The sequence below is a fragment of the Phyllobates terribilis genome, unplaced genomic scaffold (genome assembly GCF_046119375.1).
Source record: "Phyllobates terribilis strain yellow unplaced genomic scaffold, ASM4611937v1 Scaffold_21__1_contigs__length_20361869, whole genome shotgun sequence".
Classification (NCBI taxonomy): Eukaryota; Metazoa; Chordata; class Amphibia; order Anura; family Dendrobatidae; genus Phyllobates; species Phyllobates terribilis.
This window is the reverse complement of record NW_027362781.1, coordinates 10,061,161-10,085,809: the sequence shown is the minus strand read 5'-3', so window position 1 is coordinate 10,085,809 and position 24,649 is coordinate 10,061,161.

The window sequence follows — 24,649 nt, the reverse complement described above, 5'->3', positions numbered from 1 at the left end:
GTGAAATTTTCAAAAATCCAGAAAATTGGCTGAAAACGACTAAATATCAAGGACTCATTTGACGAATTGCTCTGGAACTGAAATCGGAACGCTCACTGACATTTGCCCTATCTGAAAGTATGATAAACGCCGGAAAAAAGACTAAGTTCAAAAAAAAAAATTTTTCAACTTTTTTCAATTTTACCCCCGTAGGATATATATTCTACCCACACACATTTGGAACTCTCCTGGGGTACCCTCACACATATTATTCCCTCATTTAGTGGATATTTTCACAAAAAAGTGAAATTTTCAAAAATTCTGAAAATTGACTGAAAACGAAGAAATATCAAGGACTCTTTGGGCGAATCGCTCTGGAACTGAAATCGGAACGCTCACTGACATTTCCCCTATTTGAAAGTCTGATAAACGCCGGAAAAATGACTAAGTACAAAAAAATTTTTTTTTAACTTTTATCAATTTTAACCCTGTGGGATATATATTCTACCCACACACATTTGGAACTCTCCCGAGGTACCCTCACACATATTATTCCCTCATTTAGTTAATATTTTCACAAAGAAGTGACATTTTCAAAAATTCTGAAAATTGACTGAAAATGACGAAATATCAAGGACTCATTGGGCGAATTGCTCTGGAACTGAAATCGGAACGCTCACTGACATTTGCCCTATCTGAAAGTCTGATAAACGCCGGAAAAATTACTAAGTCCAAAAAAAAAATTTTTTCAACTTTTTTCAATTTTACCCCCGTGGGATATATATTCTACCCACACACATTTGGAACTCTCCTGGGGTACCCTTACACATATTATTCCCTCATTTAGTGGATATTTTCACAAAAAAGTGAAATTTTCAAAAATTCTGAAAATTTCCTGAAAACGACGAAATATCAAGGACTCATCCGCCGAATCGCTCTTGAACTGAAATGGGAACGCTCACTGACATTTCCCCTATCTGAATGTCTGATAAACGCCAAAAAAAGACCTAAGTCCAAAAAAAAATTTTTTCAACTTTTTTCAATTTTACCCCCGTGGGATATATATTCTACTCACACACATTTGGAACTCTCCTGGGGTACCCTCACACATATTATTCCCTCATTTAGTGGATATTTTCACAAAAAAGTGAAATTTTCAAAAATTCTGAAAATTGCCTGAAAACGACGAAATATCAAGGACTCATTGGGCGAATCGCTTTGGAACTGAAATTGGAACAATCACTGACATTTGCCCTATCTGAAAGTCTGGTAAACGCCGGAAAAATGACTAAGTACAAAAAAAAAAAATTTTTAAACTTTTTTCAATTTTAACCCTGTGGGATATATATTTTACCCACACACATTTGGAACTCTCCCGAGGTACCCTCACACATATTATTCTCTCATTTAGTTAATATTTTCACAAAGAAGTGACATTTTCAAAAATTCTGAAAATTGACTGAAAACGACGAAATATCAAGGACTCATTGGGCGAATTGCTCTGGAACTGAAATCGGAACGCTCACTGACATTTGCCCTATCTGAAAATCTGATAAACGCCGGAAAAATGACAAGTACAAAAAAAAATTTTTTTAAACTTTTTTCAATTTTTCCCCCGTGGGATATATATTCTACCCACACACATTTGGAACTCTCCTGGGGTACCCTCACACATATTATTCCCTCATTTAGTGGATATTTTCACAAAAAAGTGAAATTTTCAATAATTCTGAAAATTTCCTGAAAACGACGAAATATCAAGGACTCATCCGCCGAATCGCTCTTGAACTGAAATGGGAACGCTCACTGACATTTCCCCTATCTGAATGTCTGATAAACGCCGAAAAAAAGACCTAAGTCCAAAAAAAAATTTTTTCAACTTTTTTCAATTTTACCCCCGTGGGATATATATTCTACTCACACACATTTGGAACTCTCCTGGGGTACCCTCACACATATTATTCCCTCATTTAGTGGATGTTTTCACAAAAAAGTGAAATTTTCAAAAATTCTGAAAATTGCCTGAAAACGACGAAATATCAAGGACTCATTGGGCGAATCGCTTTGGAACTGAAATCGGAACAATCACTGACATTTGCCCTATCTGAAAGTCTGATAAACGCCGGAAAAATGACTAAGTACAAAAAAAAAAAATTTTTTAACTTTTTTCAATTTTAACCCTGTGGGATATATATTTTACCCACACACATTTGGAACTCTCCCGAGGTACCCTCACACATATTATTCTCTCATTTAGTTAATATTTTCACAAAAAATGAAATTTTCAAAAATTCTGAAAATTGACTGAAAACGACGAAATATCAAGGACTCATTGGGCAAATCGCTCTGGAACTGAAATCGGAACACTCACTGACATTTGCCCTATCTGAAAGTCTGATAAACGCCGGAAAAATGACTAAGTACAAAAAAAAATTTTTTCAACTTTTTTCAATTTTACCCCCGTGGGATATATATTCTACCCACACACATTTGGAACTCTCCTGGGGTACCCTCACACATATTATTCCCTCATTTAGTGGATATTTTCACAAAAAAGTGAAATTTTCAAAAATTCTGAAAATTTCCTGAAAATGACGAAATATCAAGGACTCATCCGCCGAATCGCTCTGGATCTGAAATCGGAACGCTCACTGACATTTCCCCTATCTGAAAGTCTGATAAACGGCGAAAAAAAGACTTAAGTCCAAAAAAAAATTTTTTTAAACTTTTTTCAATTTTACCCCCGTGGGATATATATTCTACCCACACACATTTGGAACACTCCTGGGGTACCCTCACACATATTATTCCCTCATTTAGTGGATATTTTCACAAAAAAGTTAAATTTTCAAAAATTCAGAAAATTTCCTGAAAACGACGAAATATCAAGGACTCATTGGGCGAATCGCTTTGGAACTGAAATCGGAACACTCACTGACATTTGCCCTATCTGAAAGTCTGATAAATGCCGGAAAAATGACTAAGTAGAAAAAAAAATTTTTTCAACTTTTTTCAATTTTACCCCCATGGGATATATATTCTACCCACACACATTTGGAAGTCTCCTGGGGTACCCTCACACATATTATTCCCTCATTTAGTGGATATTTTCACAAAAAAGTGAAATTTTCAAAAATTCTGAAAATTGCCTGAAAACGACGAAATATCAAGGACTCAATGGGCGAATCGCTCTGGAACTGAAATCGGAACGATCACTGACTTTTGCCCTATCTGAAAGTCTGATAAACGCCGGAAAAATGACTAAGTCCAAAAAAAAAAATGTTTTCAACTTTTTTCAATTTTACCCGCGTGGGATATATATTCTATCCACACACATTTGGAACTCTCCTGGGGTACCCTCACACATATTATTCCCTCATTTAGTGGATATTTTCACAAAAAAGTGAAATTTTCAAAAATTCTGAAAATTTGGTGAAAATGACGAAATATCAAGGACTCATCCGCCGAATCGCTCTGGAACTGAAATCGGAACGCTCACTGACATTTCCCCTATCTGAAAGTCTGATAAACGCCGAAAAAAAGACTTAAGTCCAAAAAAAAATTTTTTTAAACTTTTTTCAATTTTACCCCCGTGGGATATATATTCTACCCACACACATTTGGAACTCTCCTGGGGTACCCTCACACATATTATTCCCTCATTTAGTGGATATTTTCACAAAAAAGTGAAATTTTCAAAAATTCAGAAAATTGACTGAAAACGACGAAATATCAAGGACTCATTGGGCGAATCGCTCTGGAACTGAAATCGGAACACTCACTGACATTTGCCCTATCTGAAAGTCTGATAAACGCCGGAAAAATGACTAAGTAGAAAAACAATTTTTTTCAACTTTTTTCAATTTTACCCCCGTGGGATATATATTCTACCCACACACATTTGGAACTCTCCTGGGGTACCCTCACACATATTATTCCCTCATTTAGTGGATATTTTCACAAAAAAGTGAAATTTTCAAAAATTCAGAAAATTGCCTGAAAACGACGAAATATCAAGGACTAATTGGACAAATCGCTCTGGAACTGAAATCGGAACGCTCACTGACATTTCCCCTATCTGAAAGTCTGATAAACGCCGGAAAAATGACTAAGTACAAAAAAAAAAATTTTTAAACTTTTTTAAATTTTAACCCTGTGGGATATATATTCTACCCACACACATTTGGAACTCTCCCGAGGTACCCTCACACATATTATTCCCTCATTTAGTTAATATTTTCACAAAAAAGTGAAATTTTCAAAAATTCAGAAAATTGACTGAAAACGACGAAATATCAAGGACTCATTGGGCGAATCGCTCTGGAACTGAAATCGGAACACTCACTGACATTTGCCCTATCTGAAAGTCTGATAAATGCCGGAAAAATGACTAAGTAGAAAAAAAAAATTTTTAAACTTTTTTCAATTTTACCCCCGTGGGATATATATTCTACCCACACACATTTGGAAGTCTCCTGGGGTACCCTCACACATATTATTCCCTCATTTAGTGGATATTTTCACAAAAAAGTGAAATTTTCAAAAATTCTGAAAATTGCCTGAAAACGACGAAATATCAAGGACTCAATGGGCGAATCGCTCTGGAACTGAAATCGGAACGATCACTGACTTTTGCCCTATCTGAAAGTCTGATAAACGCCGGAAAAATGACTAAGTCCAAAAAAAAAAATGTTTTCAACTTTTTTCAATTTTACCCGCGTGGGATATATATTCTATCCACACACATTTGGAACTCTCCTGGGGTACCCTCACACATATTATTCCCTCATTTAGTGGATATTTTCACAAAAAAGTGAAATTTTCAAAAATTCTGAAAATTTCCTGAAAATGACGAAATATCAAGGACTCATCCGCCGAATCGCTCTGGAACTGAAATCGGAACGCTCACTGACATTTCCCCTATCTTAAAGTCTGATAAACGCCGAAAAAAAGACTTAAGTCCAAAAAAAAATTTTTTGAAACTTTTTTCAATTTTACCCCCGTGGGATATATATTCTACCCACACACATTTGGAACTCTCCTGGGGTACCCTCACACATATTATTCCCTCATTTAGTGGATATTTTCACAAAAAAGTGAAATTTTCAAAAATTCAGAAAATTGACTGAAAACGACGAAATATCAAGGACTCATTGGGCGAATCGCTCTGGAACTGAAATCGGAACACTCACTGACATTTGCCCTATCTGAAAGTCTGATAAACGCCGGAAAAATGACTAAGTAGAAAAAAAAAATTTTTCAACTTTTTTCAATTTTACCCCCATGGGATATATATTCTACCCACACACATTTGGAACTCTATTGGGGTACCCTCACACATATTATTCCCTCATTTAGTGGATATTTTCACAAAAAAGTGAAATTTTCAAAAATTCAGAAAATTGCCTGAAAACGACGAAATATCAAGGACTCATCGGGCGAATCTCTCTGGAACTAAAATCGCAACGCTCACTGACATTTCCCCTATCTGAAAGTCTGATAAACGCCGGAAAAATGACTAAGTCCAAAAAAAAAATTTTTTAAACTTTTTTCAATTTTACCCCCGTGGGATATATATTCTACCCACACACATTTGGAAGTCTCCTGGGGTACCCTCACACATATTATTCCCTCATTTAGTGGATATTTTCACAAAAAAGTGAAATTTTCAAAAATTCTGAAAATTGCCTGAAAACGACGAAATATCAAGGACTCAATGGGCGAATCGCTCTGGAACTGAAATCGGAACGATCACTGACTTTTGCCCTATCTGAAAGTCTGATAAACGCCGGAAAAATGACTAAGTCCAAAAAAAAAATGTTTTCAACTTTTTTCAATTTTACCCGCGTGGGATATATATTCTATCCACACACATTTGGAACTCTCCTGGGGTACCCTCACACATATTATTCCCTCATTTAGTGGATATTTTCACAAAAAAGTGAAATTTTCAAAAATTCTGAAAATTTCCTGAAAATGACGAAATATCAAGGACTCATCCGCCGAATCGCTCTGGAACTGAAATCGGAATGCTCACTGACATTTGCCCTATCTGAAAGTCTGATAAACGCCGGAAAAATGACTAAGTAGAAAAAAAAATTTTTTCAACTTTTTTCAATTTTACCCCCATGGGATATATATTCTACCCACACACATTTGGAACTCTATTGGGGTACCCTCACACATATTATTCCCTCATTTAGTGGATATTTTCACAAAAAAGTGAAATTTTCAAAAATTCAGAAAATTGCCTGAAAACGACTAAATATCAAGGACTCATTGGGCGAATCGCTCTGGAACTGAAATCGGAACGCTCACTGACATTTCCCCTATCTGAAAGTCTGATAAACGCTGGAAAAATGACTAAATCCAAAAAAAAAAACTTTTTCAACTTTTTTCAATTTTACCCCCATGGGATATATATTCTACCCACACACATTTGGAACTCTCCTGGGGTACCCTCACACATATTATTCCCTCATTTAGTGGATATTTTTACAAAAAAGTGAAATTTTCAAAAATCCAGAAAATTGGTTGAAAACGACTAAATATCAAGGACTCAATGGGCGAATCACTCTGGAACTGAAATTGGAACGCTCACTGACATTTCCCCTATCTGAAAGTTTGATAAATGCCGGAAAAATGACTAAATCCAAAAAAAAAATATTTTCAACTTTTTTCAATTTTAACCCTGTGGGATATATGTTCTACCCACACACATTTGGAACTCTCCTGGGGTACCCTCACACATATTATTCCCTCATTTAGTGGATATTTTCACAAAAAAGTGAAATTTTCAAAAACTCAGAAAATTGGCTGAAAACGATGAAATACCATGGACCCATCCGGCGAATCGTTCTGGAACTGAAATCAGAACGCTCACTGACATTTCCCCTATCTGAAAGTCTGATAAACGCCGGAAAAATGACTAAGTACAAAAATTTTTTTTTTTTAACTTCTTTCAATTTTAACCCTGTGGGTTATATATTCTACCCACACACATTTGGAACTCTCCTGGGGTACTCTCACACATATTATTCCCTCATTTAGTGGATATTTTCACAAAAAAAGTGAAATTTTCAAAAATCCAGAAAATTGGCTGAAAACGACTAAATATCAAGGACTCATTGGGCGAATCGCTCTGGAACTGAAATCGGAACGCTCACTGACATTTCACCTATCTGAAAGTCTGATGAACGCCGGAAAAATGACTAAATCCCCCCAAAAAATTTTTTCAACTTTTTTCAATTTTACCCCCTTGGGATATATTTTCTACTCACACACAATTGGAGCTCTCCTGGGGTACCCTCACACATATTATTCCCTCACGTAGTGGATATTTTCACAAACAAGTGAAATTTTCAAAAACTCCGAAAATTGCCTGAAAACGACGAAATATCAAGGACTCATTGGGCGAATCGCTCTGGAACTGAAATCGAAACGCTCACTGACATTTCCCCTATCTGAAGTCTGATAAACGCTGGAAAAATGACTAAGTCCCAAAAAAAAATTTTTTTCAACTTTTTTCAATTTTACCGCCGTAGGATATATATTCTACGCACACACATTTGGAACTCTCCTGGGGTACCCTCACACATTATTCCCTCAATTAGTGGATATTTTCACAAAAAAGTGAAATTTTCGAAAATTGGCTGAAAACGACTAAATATCAAGGACTCATTGGGCGAGTCGCTCTGGTACTGAAATCGGAACGCTCACTGACATTTCCGCTATCTGAAAGTCTGATAAACACCGGAAAAATTACTAAGTCCAAAAAAAAATTTTTTTCACATTTTTTCAATTTTAACCCTGTGGGATATATATTCTACCCACACACATTTGGAACTCTCCTTGGGTACCCTCACACATATTATTCCCTAATTTAGTGGATATTTTCACAAAAAAGTGAAATTTTCAAAAATTCTGAAAATTGGCTGAAAATGACGAAATATCAAGGACTCATTGGGCGAATGGTTCTGGAACTGAAATCGGAATGCTCACTGACATTTACGCTATCTGAAAGTCTGATAAACGCCGGAAAAATGACTAAATACAAAAAAAACAATTTTTCAACTTTTTTCAATTTTAACCCTTGTGGGATATATATTCTACCCACACACATTTGGAACTCTCCTGGGGTACCCTCACACATATTATTCCCTCATTTAGTGCATATTTTCACAAAAAAGTGAAATTTTCAAAAATCCAGAAAATTGCCTGAAAACGACTAAATATCAAGGACTCATTGGCCGAATTGTTCTGGAACTGAAATCGGAATGCTCACTGACATTTCCCCTATCTTAAAATCTGATAAACGTCGGAAAAATGACTAAGTCCAAGAAAAAAAGTTTTCAACTTTTTTCAATGTTACCCCCGTGGGATATATATTCTACCCACACACATTTGGAACTCTCCTGGGGTACCCTCACACATATTATTCCCTCATTTAGTGGATATTTTCACAAGAAAGTGAAATTTTCAAAAATCCAGAAAATTGGCTGAAAACGACTAAATATCAAGGACTCATTGGGCGAATCGCTCTGGAACTGAAATCGGAACGCTCACTGACATTTCCCCTATCTGAAAGTCTGATAAACGCCGGAAATATGACTAAGTACAAAAATATTTTTTTTTTCAACTTTTTTCAATTTCAACCATGTGGGATATATATTCTACCCACACACATTTGGAACTCTCCTGGGGTACCCTCACACATATTATTCCCTCATTTAGTGGATATTTTGACAAAAAAGTGAAATTTTCAAAAATTCTGAAAATTGGCTGAAAACGACTAAATATCAAGGACTCATTGGGCGAATCGTTCTGGAACTGAAATCGGAACGCTCACTGACTTTTCTGCTATCTGAAAGTCTGATAAACGTCGAAAAAATGACTAAGTCCAAAAAAAAATTTTTTTAACTTTTTTCAATTTTACCCCCGTGGGATATATATTCTACCCACACACATTTGGAACTCTCCTGGGGTACCCTCACACATATTGTTCCCTCATTTAGTGGATATTTTCACAAAAAAGTGAAATTTTCAAAAATCCAGAAAATTGGCTGAAAACGACTAAATAGGAAGGACTCATTGGGCGAATCGCTCTGGAACTGAAATCGGAACGCTCACTGACATTTCCCCTATGTGAAAGTCTGATAAACGCCGGAAAAATGACTAAGTCCAAGAAAAAAAAGTTTTCAACTTTTTTCAATTTTACCCCCGTGGGATATATATTCTACCCACACACATTTGGAACCCTCACACATATTATTCCCTCATTTAGTGGATATTTTCACAAAAAAGTGAAATTTTCAAAAATTCTGAAAATTGGCTGAAAACGACTAAATATCAAGGACTCATTGGGCGAATCATTCTGGAACTGAAATCGGAACGCTCACTGACATTTCCGCTATCTGAAAGTCTAATAAACGTCAGAAAAATGACTATGTCCAAAAAAAAAATTTTTTCAACGTTTTTCAATTTTACCCCTGTGTGATATATATTCTACCTACACACATTTGGAATCTCCTCGGGTACCCTCACACATATTATTCCCTCAATTAGTGGATATTTACACAAAAAAGTGAATTTTTCAAAAATCCAGAAAATTGTCTGAAAACGACTAAATATCAAGGACTCATTTTGTGAATCGCTCTAGAACTGAAATCGGAACGCTCCCTGACATTTCCCCTATCTGAAAGTCTGATAAACGCCGTAAAAATGACTAAGTCAAAAAAAATTATTTTTTCAACTTTTTTCAATTTTACCCCCGTGGGATATATATTCTACCCACACACATTTGGAACTCTCCTGGGGTACCCTCACACATATTATTCCCTCATTTAGTGGATATTTTCACAAAAAAGTGAAATTTTCAAAAATTCTGAAAATTGGCTGGAAACGACTAAATATCAAGGACTCATTGGGCGAATCATTCTGAAACTGAAGTCGGAACGCTCACTGACATTTCCCCAATCTGAAAGTCTGATAAACGCCGGAAAAATGACTAAGTCCAAGAAAAAAAAGTTTTCAACTTATTTCAATTTTACCCCCGTGGGATATATATTCTACCCACACACATTTGGAACTCTCCTGGGGTAACCTCACACATATTATTCCCTCATTTAGTGGATATTTTCACAAAAAAGTTAAATTTTCAAAAATCCAGAAATTTGGCTGAAAACGACAAAATATCAAGGACTCATTGGGCAAATCGCTCTGGAACTGAAATCGGTACGCTCACTGACATTTCCCCTATCTGAAAGTCGGATAAACGCCGGAAAAATGACTAAATCCCCCCAAAAAAATTTTCAACTTTTTTTAATTTTACCCCCGTGGGATATATATTCTACCCACACACATTTGGAACTCTCCTGGGGTAACCTCACACATATTATTCCCTCATTTAGTGGATATTTTCACAAAAAAGTGAAATTTTCAAAAATTCTGAAAATTGGCTGAAAACGACTAAATATCAAGGACTCATTGGGCGAATCGCTCTGGAACTGAAATCAGAACGCTCACTGACATTTCCCCTATCTGAAAGTCTGATAAAAGCCGGAAATATGACTAAGTACAAAAATATTTTTTTTTTCAACTTTTTTCAATTTCAACCATGTGGGATATATATTCTACCCACACACATTTGGAACTCTCCTGGGGTACCCTCGCACATATTATTCCCTCATTTAGTGGATATTTTCACAAAAAAGTGAAATTTTCAAAAATCCAGAAAATTGGCTGAAAACGACTAAATATCAAGGACTCATTGAGCGAATCGCTCTGGAGCTGAAATCGTAACGCTCACTGACATTTACCCTATCTGAAAGTCTGTTAAACGCCGGAAAAATGACTAAATCCCCCAAAAAATTTTTTCAACTTTTTTCAATTTTACCCCTGTGGGATTTATATTCTACCCACACACATTTGGAACTCTCCTGGGATACCCTCACACATATTATTCCCTCATTTAGTGGATATTTTCACAAAAAAGTGAAATTTTCAAAAATCCAGAAAATTGGGTGTAAAACGACAAAATATCAAGGACTCATTGGCCGAATCGCTCTGGAAATGAAATCGGAATGCTCACTGACATTTCCGCTATCTGAAAGTCTGATAAACGCCGGAAAAATGACTAAATCCCCCCCAAAAAATTTTCACCTTATTTCAATTTTACCCCCGTGGGATATATATTCTACCCACACACATTTGGAACTCTCCTGGGGTACCCTCACACATATTATTCCCTCATTTAGTGGATATTTTCACAAAAAAGTGAAATTTTCAAAAATCCAGAAAATTGGCTGAAAACAACTAAATATCAAGGACTCATTGAGCGAATCGCTCTGGAACTGAAATCGGAACGCTCACTGACATTTCCCGTATCTGAAAGTCTGATAAACGCCGGAAAAATGACTAAATCCCCCCAAAAAATGTTTAAACTTTTTTCAATTTTACCCCCGTGGGATATATATTCTACCCACACACATTTGGAACTCTCCTGGGGTACCCTCACACATATTATTCCCTCATTTAGTGGATATTTTCACAAAAAAGTGAAATTTTCAAAAATCCAGAAAATTGGCTGAAAACGACTGGGCGAATCGCTCTGGAAGTGAAATCGGAACGCTCACTGACATTTCCCCTATCTGAAAGTCTGATAAACGACGGAAATATGACTAAGTACAAACATATTTTTTTTTTCAACTTTTTTCAATTTCAAACATGTGGGATATATATTCTACCCACACACATTTGGAATTCTCCTGGGGTACCCTCACACATATTGTTCCCTCATTTAGTGGATATTTTCACAAAAAAAGTGAATTTTTCAAAAATCCAGAAAATTGGCTGAAAACGACTAAATATCAAGGACTCATTGGGCGAATCGCTCTAGAACTGAAATCGGAACGCTCACTGACATTTCCCCTATCTGAAAGTCTGATAAACGCCGTAAAAATGACTAAGTCAAAAAAAAAATTTTTTTCAACTTTTTGCAATTTCAACCATGTGGGATATATATTCTACCCACACACATTTGGAACTCTCCTGGGGTACCCTCACACATATTATTCCCTCATTTAGTGGATATTTTCACAAAAAAGTGAAATTTTCAAAAATTGGCTGAAAACGACAAAATATCAAGGACTCATTGTTGAATCGCTCTGGAAATGAAATCAGAATGCTCACTGACATTTCTGCTATCTGAAAGTCTGATAAACGCCGGAAAAATGACTAAGTCCAAAAAAAAAATGTTTTAAACTTTTTTCAATTTTACCCCTGTGGGATATATATTCTACCCACACACATTTGGAACTCTCCTGGGGTAACCTCACACATATTATTCCCTCATTTAGTGGATATTTTCACAAAAAAGTTAAGTTTTCAAAAATCCAGAAAATTGACTAAAAACGACAAAATATCAATGACTCATTGGGCGAATCGCTCTAGATCTGAAATCGGAACGCTCACTGACATTTCCCCTATCTGAAAGTCTGATAAACGCCGGAAAAATGACTAAATCCTTCAAAAAAAATTTTCAACTTTTTTCAATTTTACCCCCGTGGGATATATATTCTACCCACACACATTTGGAACTCTCCTGGGATATCCTCACACATATTATTCCCTCATTTAGTGGATATTTTCACAAAAAAGTGAAATTTTCAAAAATCCAGAAAATTGGCTGAAAACAACTAAATATCAAGGACTCATTGGGCGAATCGCTCTGGAGCTGAAATCTGAACGCTCACTGACATTTCCCCTATCTGAAAGTCTGATAATCGCCGGAAAAATGACTAAGTCCAAGAAAAAAAAGTTTTCAACTTTTTTCAAATTTACCCCCGTGGGATATATATTCTGCCCACACACATTTAGAACTCTCCTGGGGTACCCTCACACACACATTATTCCCTCATTTAGTGGATATTTTCACAAAAAAGTGAAATTTTCAAAAATCCAGAAAATTGGCTGAAAACAACTAAATATCAAGGACTCATTGGGCGAATCACTCTGGAACTGAAATAGGAACGCTCACTGACATTTCCCCTATCTGAAAGTCTGATAAACGCCGGAAAAATGACTAAGTTTAAGAAAAAAAAGTTTTTAACTTTTTTCAATTTTACCCCTGTGGGATATATATTCTACCCACACACATTTGGAACTCTCCTGGGGTACCTTCACACATATTATTCCCTCATTTAGTGGATATTTTCACAAAAAAGTGAAATTTTCAAAAATCCAGAAAATTGGCTGAAAACGACTGGGCGAATCACTCTGGAACTGAAATTGGAACGCTCACTGACATTTCCCCTATCTGAAAGTCTGATAAACGCCGGAAATATGACTAAGTACAAACATATTTTTTTTTCAACTTTTTTCAATTTCAAACATGTGGGATATATATTCTACCCACACACATTTGGAACTCTCCTGGGATACCCTCACACATATTATTCCCTCATTTAGTGGATATTTTCACAAAAAAGTGAAAATGTCAACAATACAGAAAATTGGCTAAAAACGACTAAATATCAAGGACTCATTGGGCGAATCGCTCTGGAACTGAAATCGGAACGCTCACTGACATTTCCCCTATCTGAAAATGTGATAAACGCCGGTAAAATGACTAAATCCCCAAAAAAAAATTTTCACCTTTTTTCAATTTTACCCCCGTGGGATATATATTCTACCCACACACATTTGGAACTCTCCTGGGGTACCCTCACACATATTATTCCCTCATTTAGTGGATATTTTCACAAAAAAGTTAAATTTTCAAAAATCCAGAAAATTGGCTGAAAACAACTAAATATCAAGGACTCATTGAGCGAATCGCTCTGGAACTGAAAACGGAACACTCACTGACATTTCCCGTATCTGAAAGTCTGATAAACGCCGGAAAAATGACTAAATCCCCCAAAAAAATGTTTCAACTTTTTTCAATTTTACCCCCGTGGGATATATATTCTACCCACACATATTTGGAACTCTCCTGGGGTACCCTCACACACATATTATTCCCTCATTTAGTGGATATTTTCACAAAAAAGTGAAATTTTCCAAAATTCTGAAAATTGGCTGGAAACGACTAAATATCAAGGACTCATTGGGCGAATCATTCTGAAACTGAAATCGGAACGCTCACTGACATTTCCCCTATCTGAAAGTCTGATAAACGCCGGAAAAATGACTAAGTCCAAGAAAAAAAAGTATTCAACTTTTTTCAATTTTACCCCCGTGGGATATATGTTCTACCCACACACATTTGGAACTCTCCTGGGGTACCCTCACACACATATTATTCCCTCATTTAGTGGATATTTTCACAAAAAAGTGAAATTTTCAAAAATCCAGAAAATTGGCTGAAAACAACTAAATATCAGGGACTCATTGGGCGAATCGCTCTGGAACTGAAATAGGAACGCTCACTGACATTTCCCCTATCTGAAAGTGTGATAAACGCCGGTAAAATGACTAAGTCAAAAAAAAAATTTTTTCAACTTTTTTCAATTTTACCCCCGTAGGATATATATTCTACCCACACACATTTGGAACTCTCCTGGGGTAACCTCACACATATTATTCCCTCATTTAGTGGATATTTTCACAAAAAAGTGAAATTTTCAAAAATTCTGAAAATTGGCTGAAAACGACTAAATATCAAGGACTCATTGGGCGAATCGCTCTGGAACTGAAATCGGAACTCTCACTGACATTTCCCCTATCTGAAAGTCTGATAAAAGCCGGAAATATGACTAAGTACAAAAAAAAAATGTTTTAAACTTTTTTCAATTTTACCCCTGTGGGATATATATTCTACCCACACACATTTGGAATTCTCCTGGGGTAACCTCACACATATTATTCCCTCATTTAGTGGATATTTTCACAAAAATGTGAAATTTTCAAAAATCCAGAAAATTGGCTGAAAACGACAAAATATCAAGGACTCATTGGGCGAATCGCTCTGGAACTGAAATCGGAATGCTCACTGACATTTCCCCTATCTGAAAGTCCGATAAACGCCGGAAAAATGACTAAATCCTTCAAAAAAAATTTTCAACTTTTTTCAATTTTATCCCCGTGGGATATATATTCTACCCACACACATTTGGAACTCTCCTGGGATATCCTCACACATATTATTCCCTCATTTAGTGGATATTTTCACAAAAAAGTGAAATTTTCAAAAATCCAGAAAATTGGCTGAAAACAACTAAATATCAAGGACTCATTGGGCGAATCGCTCTGGAGCTGAAATCTGAACGCTCACTGACATTTCCCCTATCTGAAAGTCTGATAAACGCAGGAAAAATGACTAAGTCCAAGAAAAAAAAGTTTTCAACTTTTTTCAATTTTACCCCCGTGGGATATATGTTCTACCCACACACATTTGGAACTCTCCTGGGGTACCCTCACACACACATTATTCCCTCATTTAGTGGATATTTTCACAAAAAAGTGAAATTTTCAAAAATCCAGAAAATTGGCTGAAAACAACTAAATATCAAGGACTCATTGGGCGAATCGCTCTGGAACTGAAATAGGAACGCTCACTGACATTTCCCCTATCTGAAAGTCTGAGAAATGCCGGAAAAATGACTAAGTTTAAGAAAAAAAAGTTTTCAACTTTTTTCAATTTTACCCCTGTGGGATATATATTCTACCCACACACATTTGGAACTCTCCTGGGGTACCCTCACACATATTATTCCCTCATTTAGTGGATATTTTCACAAAAAAGTGAAATTTTCAAAAATCCAGAAAATTGGCTGAAAACGACTGGTCTAATCGCTCTGGAACTGAAATCGGAACGCTCACTGACATTTCCCCTATCTGATCTGAAAGTCTGATAAACGCCGGAAATATGACTAAGTACAAACATATTTTTTTTTCAACTTTTTTCAATTTCAAACATGTGGGATATATATTCTACCCACACACATTTGGAACTCTCCTGGGATACCCTTACACATATTATTCCCTCATTTAGTGGATATTTTCACAAAAAAGTGAAATTGTCAACAATACAGAAAATTGGCTAAAAACGACTAAATATCAAGGACTCATTGGGCGAATCGCTCTGGAACTGAAATCGGAACGCTCACTGACATTTCCCCTATCTGAAAATGTGATAAACGCCGGTAAAATGACTAAATCCCAAAAAAAAAATTTTCACCTTTTTTCAATTTTACCCCCGTGGGATATATATTCTACCCACACACATTTGGAACTCTCCTGGGGTACCCTCACACATATTATTCCCTCATTTAGTGGATATTTTCACAAAAAAGTGAAATTTTCAAAAATCCAGAAAATTGGCTGAAAACAACTAAATATCAAGGAATCATTGAGCGAATCGCTCTGGAACTGAAAACGGAACACTCACTGACATTTCCCGTATCTGAAAGTCTGATAAACGCCGGAAAAATGACTAAATCCCCCAAAAAAATGTTTCAACTTTTTTCAATTTTACCCCCGTGGGATATATATTCTACCCACACACATTTGGAACTCTCCTGGGGTACCCTCGCACACATTATTCCCTCATTTAGTGGATATTTTCACAAAAAAGTGAAATTTTCAAAAATTCTGAAAATTGGCTGGAAACGACTAAATATCAAGGACTCATTGGGCGAATCGTTCTGAAACTGAAATCGGAACGCTCACTGACATTTCCCCTATCTGAAAGTCTGATAAACGCCGGAAAAATGACTATGTCCAAGAAAAAAAAGTATTCAACTTTTTTCAATTTTACCCCCGTGGGATATATGTTCTACCCACACACATTTGGAACTCTCCTGGGGTACCCTCACACACATATTATTCCCTCATTTAGTGGATATTTTCACAAAAAAGTGAAATTTTCAAAAATCCAGAAAATTGGCTGAAAACAACTAAATATCAGGGACTCATTGGGCGAATCGGTCTGGAACTGAAATAGGAACGCTCACTGACATTTCCCCTATCTGAAAGTGTGATAAACGCCGGTAAAATGACTAAGTCAAAAAAAAAATTTTTTTCAACTTTTTTCAATTTTACCCCCGTAGGATAAATATTCTACCCACACACATTTGGAACTCTCCTGGGGTAACCTCACACATATTATTCCCTCATTTAGTGGATATTTTCACAAAAAAGTGAAATTTTCAAAAATTCTGAAAATTGGCTGAAAACGACTAAATATCAAGGACTCATTGGGCGAATCGCTCTGGAACTGAAATCGGAACTCTCACTGACATTTCCCCTATCTGAAAGTCTGATAAAAGCCGGAAATATGACTAAGTACAAAAATATTTTTTTTTTCAACTTTTTTCAATTTCAACCATTTGGGATATATATTCTACCCACACACATTTGGAACTCTCCTGGGGTACCCTCACACATATTATTCCCTCATTTAGTGGATATTTTCACAAAAAAGTGAAATTTTCAAAAATTCAGAAAATTGCCTGAAAACGACGAAATATCAAGGACTCATCCGGCAAATCAATCTGGAACTGAAATCGGAACGCTCACTGACATTTCCCCTATCTGAAAGTCTGATAAACGCCGGAAAAATGACTAAGTCCAAAAAAAAAATGTTTTAAACTTTTTTCAATTTTACCCCTGTGGGATATATATTCTACCCACACACATTTGGAACTCTCCTGGGGTAACCTCACACATATTATTCCCTCATTTAGTGGATATTTTCACAAAAAAGTGAAATTTTCAAAAATCCAGAAAATTGGCTGAAAACGACAAAATATCAAGGACTCATTGGGCGAATCGCTCTGGAACTGAAATCGGAATGCTCACTGACATTTCCCCTATCTGAAAGTCTAATAAACGCCGGAAAAATGACTAAATCCCCCCAAAAAAATTTTCAACTTTTTTCAATTTTACCCCCGTGGGATATATATTCTACCCACACACATTTGGAACTCTCCTGGGGTACCCTCACACATATTATTCCCTCATTTAGTGGATATTTTCACAAAAAAGTGAAATTTTCAAAAATTCTGAAAATTGGCTGAAAACGACTAAATATCAAGGACTCATTGGGTGAATCGTTCTGGAACTGAAATCGGAACGCTCACTGACATTTCCGCTATCTGAAAGTCTGATAAATGTCGGAAAAATGACTAAATCCAAAAAAAAAATGTTTTCAACTTTTTTCAATTTTACCCCCGTGGGATATATATTCTACCCACACACATTTGGAACTCTCCTGGGATACCCTCACACATATTATTCCCTCATTTAGTGGATATTTTCACAAAAAGTGAAATTTTCAAAAATCCAGAAAATTGGCTGTAAACGACTAAATATCAAGGAGTCATTGGGCGAATCGTTCTGGAACTGAAATCGGAACGCTCACTGACATATCCGCTATCTGAAAGTCTGATAAACGTCGGAAAAATGACTAAGTCCAAAAAAAATTTTTTTCAACTTTTTTCAATTTTACCCCCGTGGGATATATATTCTACGCACACACATTTGGAACTCTCCTGGGGTACCCTCACACATATTATTGCGTCATTTATTGGATATTTTCACAAAAAACTGAAATTTTCAAAAATTCAGAAAATTGACTGGAAACGACTAAATATCAAGGACTCATTGGGCGAATCGTTCTGAAACTGAAATCGGAACGCTCACTGACATTTCCCCTATCTGAAAGTCTGATAAACGCCGGAAAAATGACTAAGTCCAAGAAAAAAAAGTTTTCAACTTTTTTCAATTTTACCCCCGTGGGATATATATTCTACCCACACACATTTGGAACTATCCTGGGGTACCCTCACACATATTATTCCCTCATTTAGTGGATATTTTCACAAAAAAGTGAAATTTTCAAAAATACAGAAAATTGGCTGAAAACGACTAAATATCAAGGACTCATTGGGCGCATCGCTCTGGAACTGAAAACGGATTGCTCACTGACATTTCCCCTATCTGAAAGTCTGATAAATGCCAGAAAAATCACTAAATACCCCCCAAAAAATGTTTCAACTTTTTTCAATTTTACCCCCGTGGGATATATATTCTATCCACACTCATTTGGAACACTCCTGGGGTACCCTCACACATATTATTCCCTCATTTAGTAGATATTTTCACAAAAAAGTGAAATTTTCAAAAAATCCAGTAAATTGGCTGAAAACGACTAAATATCAAGTACTCATTGGCCGAATCGTTCTGGAACTGAAATCGGAACGCTCACTGACTTTTCCGCTATCTGAAAGTCTGATAAACGGCGGAAAAATGACTAAATCCCAAAAAAAAAATTTTCAACTTTTTTCAATTTTAACCCCGTGGGATATATATTCTACCCACACACATTTGGAACTCTCCTGGGATACCCTCACACATATTATTCCCTCAGTTAGTGGATATTTTCACAAAAAAGTGAAATTTTCAAAAATCCAGAAAGTTGGCTGAAAACGACTAAATATCAAGGACTCATTGGGCGAATCGCTCTGGAACTGAAATCGGAATGCTCACTGACATTTCCCTATCTGAAAGTCTGATAAACGCCGGAAATATGACTAAGTACAAAAATATATTTTTTTTCAACTTTTTTCAATTTCAACCATGCGGGATATATATTCTACCCACACACATTTGGAACTCTCCTGGGGTACCCTCACACATATTATTCCCTCATTTAGTGGATATTTTCACAAAAAAGTGAAATTTTCAAAAATTCTGAAAATTGGCTGAAAACGACTAAATATCAAGGACTCATTGGGCGAATCGTTCTGGAACTGAAATCGGAATGCTCACTGACATTTCCACTATCTGAAAGTCTGATAAACGTTGGAAAAATGACTAAGTAAAAAAAAAAATTTTTTCAACTTTTTTCAATTTTACCCCCGTGGGATATATATTCTACCCACACACATTTGGAACTCTCCTGGGGTACCCTCACACATATTATTGCCTCATTTATTGGATATTTTCACAAAAAAGTGAAATTTTCAAAAATTCAGAAAATTGCCTGGAAACTACGAAATATCAAGGACTCATTGGGCAAATCGCTCTGAAACTGAAATCGGAACGCTCACTGACATTTACCCTATCTGAAAGTATGATAAACGGCGGTAAAATGACTAAGTCAAAAAAAAAATTTTTCAAATTTTTTCAATTTTACCCCCGTAGGATATATATTCTACGCACACACATTTGGAACTCTCCTGGGGTACCCTCACACATATTATTCCCTCATTTAGTGGATATTTTCACAAAAAAGTGAAATTTTCAAAAATTCAGAAAATTGCCTGAAAACGACGAAATATCAAGGACTCATCCGGCAAATCGATCTGGAACTGAAATCGGAACGCTCACTGACATTTCCCCTATCTGAAAGTCTGATTAAAGCCGGAAATATGACTAAGTACAAAAATATTTTTTTTTTCAACTTTTTTCAATTTCAACCATGTGGGATATATATTCTACCCACACACATTTGGAACTCTCCTGGGGTACCCTCACACATATTATTCCCTCATTTAGTGAATATTTTCACAAAAAAGTGAAATTTTCAAAAATCCAGAAATTGGCTGAAAACGACTAAATAACAAGGACTCATTGGGCGAATCGCTCTGGAAATGAAATCGGAACGCTCACTGACATTTCCGCTATCTGAAAGTCTGATAAACGCCGGAAAAATGACTAAGTCCAAATAAAAAATGTTTTAAACTTTTTTCAATTTTACCCCTGTGGGATATATATTCTACCCACACACATTTGGAAATCTCCTGGGGTAACCTCACACATATTATTCCCTCATTTAGTGGATATTTTCACAAAAAAGTGAAATTTTCAAAAATCCAGAAAATTGGCTGAAAATGACAAAATATCAAGGACTCATTGGGTGAATCGCTCTGTAACTGAAATCGGAACGCTCACTGACATTTCCCCAATCTGAAAGTCTGATAAACGTCGGAAAAATGACTAAGTCCAAAAAAAAAGTTTTTTCAAATTTTTTCAATTTTACCCCCCGTGTGATATATATTCTACCCACACACATTTGGAACTCTCCTGGGGTACCCTCACAAATATTATTCCCTCATTTAGTGGATATTTTCACAAAAAAGTGAAATTTTCAAAAATTCACAAAATTGCCTGAAAACGACTAAATATCAAGGACTCATTGTGCGAATCGCTCTGGAACTGAAATCGGAATGCTCACTGACATTTCCCCTATCTGAAAGTCTGATAAACGCCATAAAAATGACTAAATCCCGACCCAAAAAATGTTCAACTTTTTTCAATTTTACCCCCGTGGGATATATATTCTAACCACACACATTTGGAACTCTCCTGGGGTACCCTCACACATATTATTCCCTCATTTAGTGGTTATTTTCACAAAAAAGTGAAATTTTCAAAAATCCAGAAAATTGGCTGAAAACGACTAAATATCAAGGACTCATTGGGCGAATTGCTCTGGAACTGAAATCGGAAGGCTCACTTACATTTCCCCTATGTGAAAGTCTGATAAACGCCGGAAAAATGACTAAGCCCAAAAAAAAAATGTTTTCAACTTTTTTCAATTTTACCCGCGTGGGATATATGTAACGGGTCTGGGCGGCGGAACCTCTGAGCTACTATACAATGGGGCGGTCCTTGTAAGGGAGCGGGTGGCGACCAGGGTAGACGGGCAGGCAGTCACAGCAGGTGACCGGGACAGTCTCTGAATGAACGGACAGGAGGTCACGGCAAGTGACCGGGGCAGTCTCTGGATGAACGGGCAGGAGATCACGGCAAGTGACCGGGGCACTCTCTGGATGAACGGGCAGGAGGTCACGGCAAGTGACCGGGGCAGTCTCTGGGTAAAGGATTGGTACGACCTGTGGCGGCAGATGATAGACGTGAGCTCCCAGGTGAGCAGGCGAGAGTCTCTGGATAAACAGGTGGTCACAGCATGTGACGGCGGAGCCTCCAGGAAGACCAACAGACAGGTAGCAGATGAGCCCTCCCAGGTGAGCGGGCAGGAGTCTCTGGACAGGCGGGTGGTCACAGCACGTGACGGCAGAGCCTCCTGGTAGGCTAGCAGACAGGCAGCAGATGAGCGCTCCCAGGTGAGCGGGCAAGCTGGTCCTTAGACAGACTGACAGGAGTTGGAAGGCAGACCGTCGGACCTCAGGCAAGCAGGCAGGTAGAAGATGTGCGCTCCCAGGTGAGCGGGCAAGCTGGTCCTTAGACAGACTGACAGGAGTTGGAAGGCAGACCGTCGGACCTCAGGCTAGCAGGCAGGTAGCAGGATATCAGGCAGGAATTAGACAGCAGACTGGCAGGAATCTGGCAGGTATCTGGCAGGTAACTGGCAACGGGACCTGAGGGCTGAAGCAGAGTAGTGAACAGTGCTACAACATTGCTCGGGCACCTCCATTTTGGAGGAGGTGCCTTTTATATGGGATGTCCTCTGGCAATTGGCCGGGGACTCCTTAGGACGGCGCACGCGGTCCTTTTAAGAGAGGGGGAGCGCGCGCTCGCGCGCCCTAAGCACACTGCCGGGGAAGGAGCACGTGCCGGAAGCAGCGGGGAGAGAAGCGCTGGAGGACGCCGCGCCAGAAGCGGGGAGGTGAGAGGGACGGCGTCTCTGCCTAGAACGGGGCAGAGACGCCAATGCTACAGTACCCCCCCCTTAAGGCCCCCTCTTTTTTTGGCCAGAAAGAAATTTCTCAAGGAGAAGCGGGGCGTTGATGTTCTCCCTGGGTTCCCAAGTTCTCTCCTCAGGACCAAACCCCTTCCAATCTACCAGAAAAAAGGTTTTTCCTCTTACCCTCTTGGAGGCCAGAATACTCTCTACCTCAAAGATGTCATCAGCGGAAACCGGAGCAGGAGGGGCACCTGGATTTTTGGAAAAAAAGTTAAAGACAACGGGTTTGAGGAGAGATACGTGGAAGAAGTTGGGGATCCGTAGGGTGGCCGGGAGTTTTAATTTGTAGGCCACAGGTTTAATTTGCCTGAGGACTTCGAAGGGGCCGATGAATCGAGGACCCAACTTGTAGGAGGGTACTTTGAGCCGCACATGTTTGGATGAGAGCCAAACCTTGTCTCCCGGACGGAATTGGGGCGGATCCAGACGTCTCTTATCAGCATATTTCTTCATCCGCTCAGAGGAGAGAAGAAGAGCGGACCTGGTACTCTCCCAAATAGTAGAAAATTCGCTGACAAGAGACTCCGCAGCAGGGTTGTCCACAGAAACGGAGACAGGAAGTGGAATCCGGGGATGTTGGCCACCGACTATAAAGAACGGGGATTTGGAAGAGGACTCGCTCTCATGGTTGTTATAAGAGAACTCGGCCCATGGTAGGAGATCCACCCAGTCCGAGTGGTGAGCATCAATGAAGTGCCGGAGGTAGCTGGTCAAGATCTGATTGATCCGCTCCACTTGACCATTGGACTGAGGGTGGTAAGCGGAGGAGAAATCCAGGGTAATGTCCAGCAGCTTACATGTGGCTCTCCAGAAGCGAGAGATGAACTGAACCCCACGATCCGACACGATGTGGAGGGGCAGACCATGGAGACGGAAGATGTGGCGGATAAAGTCTTTAGCCAGCTCGGGTGCGGATGGAAGACCAGGCAGGGGAATGAAGTGGGCAATCTTAGAAAAACGGTCAGCGACAACCCAAATGACAGTACAACCGGCAGAAACTGGAAGGTCGGTGATAAAGTCCATAGCGATGTGTTGCCAAGGAGCAGCAGGTACGGGAAGGGGCAGGAGATGGCCGGCAGGTAGATGTCGGGGAACTTTGTTACGGGCACAAGATGAACAGGCCGCGACGAAGTCTACCACGTCCTTACGCAGGGTATGCCACCAGTAATGCCGGGTAATAAGTTGGAAGGTCTTCTTTTGGCCAGCATGGCCAGCTAGTTTAGAAGAATGTCCCCAGCGAAGAACCCTCTCCCAATCTGGCACAGCTACGAACGTCTTACCGGGTGGAAGACGAGTCATATCCAAGGGGGCCACATTCATCACCTTGGAGGAGTCGATGATGTGCGTAGGTTCCTCCTCTTGATCGGAGGACAGGAAGGACCGGGACAAGGCATCAGCTTTGACGTTCTTGTCCGCCGGACGGAAATGAAGAATGAAGTCGAAGCGGGCAAAAAACAACGACCACCGGGCCTGGCGAGGATTTAGTCTCTGGCATTTTGGAGATATGCCAGGTTTTTGTGATCCGTGTAGATAATTACAGGGTAGAGAGCCCCTTCAAGCAGATAGCGCCACTCTCCCAGTGCCAATTTGATGGTTAGCAATTCACGGTCTCCTATGGAGTAGTTGCGCTCCGACGAGGAGAAGATTTTGGAGAAGAAGCCGCACGTTACCATTCTCCCGGTAGAAGACTTCTGGGTGAGCACCGCTCCGGCTCCGGAGGAGGAGGCATCAACCTCCAGGTAGAATTGTTTATTACAGTCCGGACGGTGCAGGACGGGAGCAGAGGCAAAGGCTTTCTTTAGGGAAAGGAAGGCCTCCTCGGCTTCAGGCGACCATGTCCTGGGGTTAGCCCCCTTATGGGTAAGTGCAGATATGGGAGCAGTCCGAGACGAGAAATGTGGGATGAAAAGACGATAGTAATTAGCGAAGCCCAGGAATCGCTGTATCGCCTTCAAACCTTCAGGACGAGGCCATTTTAGAACGGAAGAGAGCTTCTCGGGATCCATTTGCAGACCT